The sequence below is a fragment of the Balaenoptera acutorostrata genome, chromosome 5 (assembly GCF_949987535.1).
Source record: "Balaenoptera acutorostrata chromosome 5, mBalAcu1.1, whole genome shotgun sequence".
Taxonomy (NCBI): domain Eukaryota; kingdom Metazoa; phylum Chordata; class Mammalia; order Artiodactyla; family Balaenopteridae; genus Balaenoptera; species Balaenoptera acutorostrata.
In genome coordinates, this window is record NC_080068.1 from 116724636 (window position 1) to 116732945 (window position 8310).

Below are 8310 nucleotides of genomic sequence, written 5' to 3' on the forward strand. Positions count from 1 at the left end.
AAAATCAATGAGTTCCTTCATGAGAAGATAATTTTAAAAGGTAGCAGTGAAGGAAACTGATCAAGTCCCTTCCTTCATGGAACTTAAAATATTTAACCTCTTATTTTAGTAACTTTACATCTATTCTAGTCCATTAACACAGAACATATACTCATACCAGGCTTAAAGAGACGAGGAAATGAGAATGGAAACCAAAAAAGATACATATAAAGGAATTCTTTAATTTGTTAACAGCACGAAACTGTATATTTACCCAAAGAGCATCCTCTTCCATTGCAGAGACAGGGTTTAATAATGAGCATTATCTGTTCATCTGTTTTACTTAAAAATTGCGAACATATTAGATGTTCTCTCAGAGACGCAGGTGAGATGGTCTGTTGTTCAACTTTATGATGTCAGATTTCTTTTCCCTCATTAAAATTTTTCTCTACTTATTTGCTTTGTCAATTTGTCACATAGAGAAAACATTCTTAAAAGGATGCAGAAATTTTCCTTTATCTACAAAAAAAAAAAAAAAAACCAAATGAAACACTAAAAGGAGGGAAAAAAAAAATCCAAGACACTCAAGGGAATATTCCTCCAAACAAAATGTCCCTGCCAGAAGTTGTGTAACTATAGCGATAGTCACGTGGCCTGTGGCCGGCAGGATAACTGTGAAGTACGCCAGGACAAACCATTCTCTGTTTGTAAGGATCGTAGAGCTTGTAAGTTAAAGACTCTGAGGACATAATGCAAATTTAAATACACTTCCACTTCCCAGCCTTACAAAGAACAGACAATGAATGCCGTGTATAAATTATTGTTGAAGCTAGAAATAGTACGATTTAAGTTATGGGTTCTAAATATTTGTTAGTCACAAAATTTCAGCCCCTGTGATAATAGTAACAAGTATGAAGAATGTATTATTAAAAATCTTAATGATTAATCTTTTCCAGCATACTTTTTTTTTTATATTTTAAACTAAAAAAATCTCTTTACTTAAAAAAAAACTATTTTTTAAAGCAGTTTTAGGTTCACATCAAAATTAAGAGTAAGGTACAGAGATTTCACAAGGAACCCCTTATCTTTACATTTATTGTTAATCTACTTGTGTCAATTTTTAGAAATTGTATTTCATGTTAGTTTTGTACCTCTTGTTTTTTGTAGCATACAATTGATTTATTACTCTGTAAGTGTTCTTTCATTATTATTCCAAAGCTAAAATTCTGAAAGTCATCATCTTTTTTCCCCTAATTCCTACATTCATAATTCGTGTTCAAAGTACACCTCCATTTTCCTCCAATTCTTTTCTAATTCTTTTCCTGGGCTCTTTTCTGCTCTCTTCCCCACTTTATCCTAAACATAAGAGGCAGGATCAATCTTCAGATGCCACTCTAACCACATGGCATTTTCTGAAAACACAGTAACGTGTATAAAGTGGCTGTCTCCATGAACTCCCCACCCTTCACCCCTCACAACACACACCCATGAGGTAAGAATCACGACAGAGCAAGAAAGTTTGTGTGATGTAAAATCGATAGCTAGTGGGAAGCAGCCGCATAGCACAGGGAGATCAGCTCGGTGCTTTGTGTCCACCTAGAGGGGTGGGATAGGGAGGGTGGGAGGGAGGGAGACACAAGAGGGAGGGGATATGGGGATATATGTTTATGTATAGCTGATTCACTTTGTTATACAGCAGAAACTAATGAACCATTGTAAAGCAATTATACTCTAATAAAGATGTTAAAAAAAAAAAGAAAGAAAGTTTGTGTGTATATGTGCACTTTGGGAGTCTCCCTGGGTATTCTTTCTTTTTTTAAAATTTTTTAGTTTTATTTTTTTTTTAACATCTTTATTGGAGTATAATTGCTTTACAGTGGTGTGTTAATTTCTGCTTTGTAACAAAGTGAATCAGCTATACATCTTTTTTTTTTTTTTTTTAACTTTATCGAAGTATAGTTGATTTACAGTGTTGTGACCCTGGGTGTTCTTATACACCACTTCACTCGGGTCACCCCATCCATGTATTTATTTCCTGATAGGCCCATCTCCAGTTGTATTCTTCATTTTGTCCAAACGAGTGTAAATTTCTCTTTTCTTTGTGCCTTTATGGATAATCTCTGAACTCCAGAGGTATAATGTTTCTTCTGTTCAAAACATCGCTAAAAATTAATCTCTGTGACGCTTTCTAAAGCTTCTTTTCAGTCATACCCACATTCTTTCAAGCTGAATGAAGCTGTCTCCTTATGCACTTGTAATGAGCTTTCTTCGTTCTTTCTTGGGTTCTTGTGAATGGTTAATGAGTACCTCTTTCTTTCTCTCTATGAAATCTGTAAATATAAATTGCTAAGGGAGCTGAGGGGATTGGGGGGAAGGGGGTCTCACTCTGATGGTGAGATCAGGAATTATTTTGTGGAAAAAAAGTTTTTCAGAGATGTGGAGGTATGGGTGGTATAACTAATAGCAGTGTAACTTTAAATTGTGAGAAATGATACATGGTTGAACTTATGTAGGTTATTTCATCTTTATGTGTGTTAATTTCCTAATTTATAAAATTAGGAGATCAGGAATACAAATTAAAACAGGAACAGGCAGGTTAAATAAATAAATAAAGCTGGCCGGGCCTAAGAAGCATTTCATTGTTTTTTCTTGATCACTTTGCACCTTGACATTTGATAGACACAGAGTATGAGATAAATTTCTTAAGGGAAAAAAAGCACAAACACAAGTACCATGATATATGGCAGCTGACACTTGGGACCTGATACGTGGAAAACAAATGCCTTGTCTGAAGGGAACTGTGGCCATTTAGCTGTACTTATTGTTGCCATGTAGGAATGTGAGCTCAATGTGGCCAGATCTGAGTTTTCAAAAGAATTAAGAAATTGAAATTTAAAAAAAAATAAATTCATTTCTTTTATTTATTTATTTTTGGCTGCATTGGGTCTTCGTTGCTGCGCACGGGCTTTCTTTAGTTACGGTGAGCGGGGGCTACTCTATGTTGTGGTGCACAGGCTTCTCATTGTGGTGGCTTCTCTTGTTGCAGAGCACGGGCTCTAGGCGCGCAGGCTTCAGTAGTTGTGGCTTGAGGGCTCAGTAGTTGTGGCTCGCGGGCTCTAGAGACAGGCTCAGTAGTTGTGGCGCACGGGCTTAGTTGCTCCGCAGCCTGTGGGATCTTCCCGGACCAGGGCTCAAACCCGTGTCCCCTGCATTGGCAGGTGGATTCTTAACCACTGTGCCACCAGGGAAGCCCAGAAATTGAAATTTTGATACAAAATCTCCTGACTTTTTTTTAAGTGACCTCTAACAAAAACGAAACTGTAGGCCAAACTAAACACAATGAGACCACACAACGAAGCCATATGCCGCCCAGGGCCTGCCATGATATGTTTCCTAAAGACTAGATCACCTCTAAGATTCCTTTCTGTGCTAGAGAGCTCTATTCTAAGTTCCTTGAGGGCAGGAACTGTCTGCTCTTTAACTATATCAACAAAGCATTGCTACTGTGGATCAGCAACTGATAGAAATATTTTAATCGAAACTTTCGTTGGATTGAATTTTTATGGGGAAATTTGACCTACAGAAGTATTTTTAGTGGACAAAGAACATTGATAATTATGAGGGCAGCCATTTATAAGAAAGTGCTAAGCTGTGGAACATAGTCAAATCTGGCTGGAAAAGATTTAATAGGGTGCAAAGAAAAATGACAGGCGTAGCAGGAGAGGGTGGAATTACGTCTGGAAGTACAGGACAAAGGGGAAGCAAGGAGAAAGGAGTTATTCATAATGGTGGGCTGTGCTGACTGGCTTTTTGGAGGAGAGAAATAAAATGATTAGTCTAGGGAAGAAGCAATTTGAATTGGCTGAGAGGAGGTTATTGGAAACCTTGGAAACGGTGGCCCTTTGTATGAGTTGGGATGGAAGCCAGGTTGGAGAAGGTTACTGGAGTGAGAGGTGAGAAACTGGAAGCGCCAGAGGTATGCGACTTTTCCAGGAGCTTGGATACAAAGAGAAAAGGGGCTAGGGTGAGAGTAGAGGAATCCCTTCGTTTCAGGGAAGACGGTGTGTTGGAAATGGGGAGCACCTGCGCTTGCTTGAAGTTGGATGGTGATACCCTCTCTTCATTGTCACTGGTATCTTGGAAAGTAAGTGACTTCTTTTGACTTGCATGCCTAGTGACATATGTGAACCCCTCTACGGTGTGTATAGTTGAAACATAAAATTTCTTGCTAGCTTCTGAATGGGATGATTAATAAAATTATGACTCATAATTTGAGCATATTCAGAGTATATTCAGAAGTTCAATACCTTCACTATCTCACAGGTTGCAGAAGGTAAACTCTCTCCTATGTGTGAAGGTCACTCCAGCATGTAATAGTGTCTACAGACCCATGGTCTTAGTTCCTTAAAGGTGGGTTGTACTTCAAGAAATATGACTGTGGGGCTAAGCTGAGCCAAGAGTTTTCTGTGGTTATTTTTGCTGGCTGTGCAGAACCGGATCTCTACCTCTTTATGTGTAGCCCTTCTTCTGAACTCCGTGTCTGTCCCCTTCCTGGGGCCACCATTACCTGAGCTGACCCACGTGCTCCGGACCCTGGACTCCAGCATTATATCAGGTTGCCGGGAGCTAAGGAAGAGCTCATGTCCCCACGTGCCTTACAGCCATTTTCTTTTATCTCTACTGAACAGTATGACACACTTCCATTTTCACAAATATTAAAATTCCTGTTAGCCTGTTGTTAGTTGAAATTAAACATAAATCCTCTGTTGGGTGGTATACAGGCAATAAATAGAAATAGATATCTGTCTTTGTTGAAATTCCCTAAAACCACAGAAATATAGCTCATATAGAGGAGGGGAGACTAGTGGATTTATCTGGAAATGGTGACTTTGGATGAAATGCTTGATTTCTCTGTTTACAATACACCATCGTGTTGTCATGTAATGTGGCATAGTTTTGTTGATGTTAAAAATAACACAATTGTGATGGTGTAAAAATGTACATTCCTACAGCTCATCCATTTATTTGTTTCAAATTTCAAGTTAATTTCCTTCAAATTTATTTCTTCTGTTCTGGTAAAGGTATTAAAATAGGTGACTGACAGTCATTCATCCAACAAACATGTATTTAGCACCTTTGTGGATTATACCCTAGTGGTGATGGTAAACAATTTGCACGTATTTACTTGTATCTAGCAGGCGACATGGCCCATTAAGCAATTGCAAGAGAGTGGCCGGTGCATGGTAGGGAGTGTAAAATGCCATGAGAGCCCAGAGTGAGCAAGCAACTAATCTAACAGGACAGAGGTTTCTCAGAGGAAGTCACCTGTGGCATAAGACCTGAAGTAGCATAGGAAGGAACGAAATAAAGGGAGGGGGTGATTCCGAACAGAGAGAAAGGCAGGTGATGACACTGTCCCAGAGGTCAGTCAGGAGACAGCAATTCAGAAAAATGGAGAGAACGTTTGTTAGCTCTCATTCATCCAACAAACAGATATATTAAACACCTATTATGTGCCAGGCACTCTACTAAAATCAGTTACAGAATCAAAGCAACCATCTTCATGGTGTTTACTATGTAGTCAGGAAGTAACATTAACACATTAACAAATAATTGCAGAGCAGTATATAGATACTGGAATAGACAGACATGTACAAAGGCTGCAGTAGAATGAAGAAGGAATAATCAATTATGTTTAGAGGTTCTAAGGAAGGCTGGAGATTTATTTTACAACAATCCAAACATTAAAGGGACTTTTTGTTAGGTCTTTATTTAGGAGCTTAATTCTGAATTCAGGATTGTACTACCTAGATAATATGTTTGCTTTCAGCAGGTTTCAGAATAAGAAACCTAGAATAAGTGAGCAGAGCGATGCTTGTGGAGTGTCTATACCTTCTATTTGGGGGATTTTTTCCATGATGGAGAATAATGGTTTGCTAACTCAGAGGTTGCAAGGAGATACTTTAAAGGCCATCTACTTCCATTATATTTTGCTTTATGTGAACCCAATATGTGTAATCTCCTCAGGAAAAGGATTGAAGTACACAATCAACTCAAGTACTGTGTACTAATATAAATTAATATCTTGGAGTGATGTGTTGCTAAGTGTTCTTTTAGTGCAATTCAGCTTCTGAAGGCTTGATCATATTGGGTGTCAACACAATTGAATGAATTTAGAAGATTAAAATGAAAACCCAAGGAGTTCCCTGGCAGTCCAGTGGGTAGGACTTGGCGGTTTCACTGCCATGGCCCCAGGTTCAATCCCTGGTCGGGGAACTAAGATCCTGCAAGGCACGGCCAAAGGTAAAAAAATTAATAAATAAATAAATAAATAAAATGAAAACTTGGATTCAGAGTAGCTAGAAAAACTACAGGCACTTTTAATGTATAAATAAGAATAGATTATATATTACTTGTCATTAATTCCTAGAAAAATATTATTTTAAGAAAACAAAATTATTCTAAAGTAAGGACTTTTCTGATATGTGGGGATTTGGGTATTTGACAAAAGATACTGCAAATAAATGTGGCAGAAGTTTCCCTTAGCTCTTCCCTTTAGAGCTTAAGAGACCATGGTGATCAGTGAGTCTGAGGCCCATTGGGACCCAGTGAGTTGGAGTGACCTGCTCAGAATGACACACCCACAGGTAGAGCCTCACCTGTGCACCTTTCCTCATTCCTGCCTGTGCCTTTTCTCTGTACCTCCATGCTTCAGAGTGACATCCTTATCTTGACAGCCCAAATACCCAGTAGATTAAGGAGATAGATTAAAGAGGTAGGGTATGGGGATGTCTGTTGACTTGTTCTTAAATTATAAGTGAGAGAAATAATAAAATGTATATACCTTATCACTTAATAGTCACACAATTTTACGTGGTTTTCTCATTGTTCCATTTGAAATTGAAATGTAAAATCTGGTTTACTTTTTAATTTACCTGCTACTAAGTTACACTTTTTCAATGAAAAGTAAATAATTCTATTTATTATTTAGAATAAAAATACATATTAAAAATAATATCTAGTGTACTAAGTGAATTTTAAATATCATCAAAGGCAACAGGATGATAGTGTATAGGTGGGTAATATGGAAAATGAAGCATGTATTTCATCTATGGAACTAAAATCAGAAGAAAAAGTACATTCTTAATATAATAGTAAAAACAATCAGATAACCTGTGGGGAGGGGCCAACCATCTAGAAAATGGAAAGTCTTATATTTGACACACTTGATAGTTTCCTAAACAAAGTAGTCACCTGTAGCCTGGCTGATTGTTTGAAGAGGAGAGAGCTTGAAGCAAGAACCTATGCAGTTCTCTGTAGCTCAGTTCCTTTCTTATGAGATATCAAGAAACAGGACTGGACTTGGGGCCCCTTACTTTAATATCTTTACAGAAGCCCGAAAAAAAGAATCTGGAATATATTTGTCAGATTTGTACTTGATGCTTAAATCCTAGGTGAGACCCCAAAGGTTAGAAGTAAATTTCAAGTAGTTTTACAAACAGAAATAACATTTCTAAACAGAGAAGTATGGTGCTCTTTGTAACTTGAATACAGAATTGGACTCAGCACAAGAAATGAAGGAAAAGACTGGGAAAAAAATTTGGTACAAGCTCAATATGAGTCAGTAATACAATGCCATTGTTTAAAAATGTCGACACCATGCTGACTGTGGTTTTTATTAGTTCCATGTTTGCGGATGGCTAATGTACTTTAAGAACTAAAAGGTAAAACTGAAGAGTGTTGAAAAGTAATCCAAATGCTATAAAAGAAAGAAAAAGGAGGTCATACATGAGTACAGGTTTAAGAAATCAGGATGGTTCAATCTAGAAAATTAAAAAAAAACCAGATAAGCTTAAAAATTACTTACATAGATGCTTTTAAGTACAGGAAGGGATTTTTTTTTTTTTAAGTAAGGGGTGTTGATTATTATTTTTATATTGAGATGGAGGGAAAATGGGCTCAGTGAAAGGAAAAAGACATTTTGGTGACTATGAGAGTGATAAATATTAGAGGAGACAAGGAGAATAGTGAAATTACCATCCTGGAAATCTTGACTGAGATAATGAATGGTTGTTTTGCCTTAAGATTTGAGATATTTACTTGCTTGAAAAATACTTAGCAGATGACTTGAATCGTCTTGTCTACCATTCCTGTGACTGTAATTTGAAGTTTGCCAAAAACCCTGAAATAAATCATAAATTTTAATTAAAATAAATGAAAGGCAGAGCTATGTAACATTATTTTTGAGACTCCTATATAGATGCATTAGATATAGATGCATAGAGATATAATTAATTATAAAATTACATTTTATAATTAATTTCTTAATTG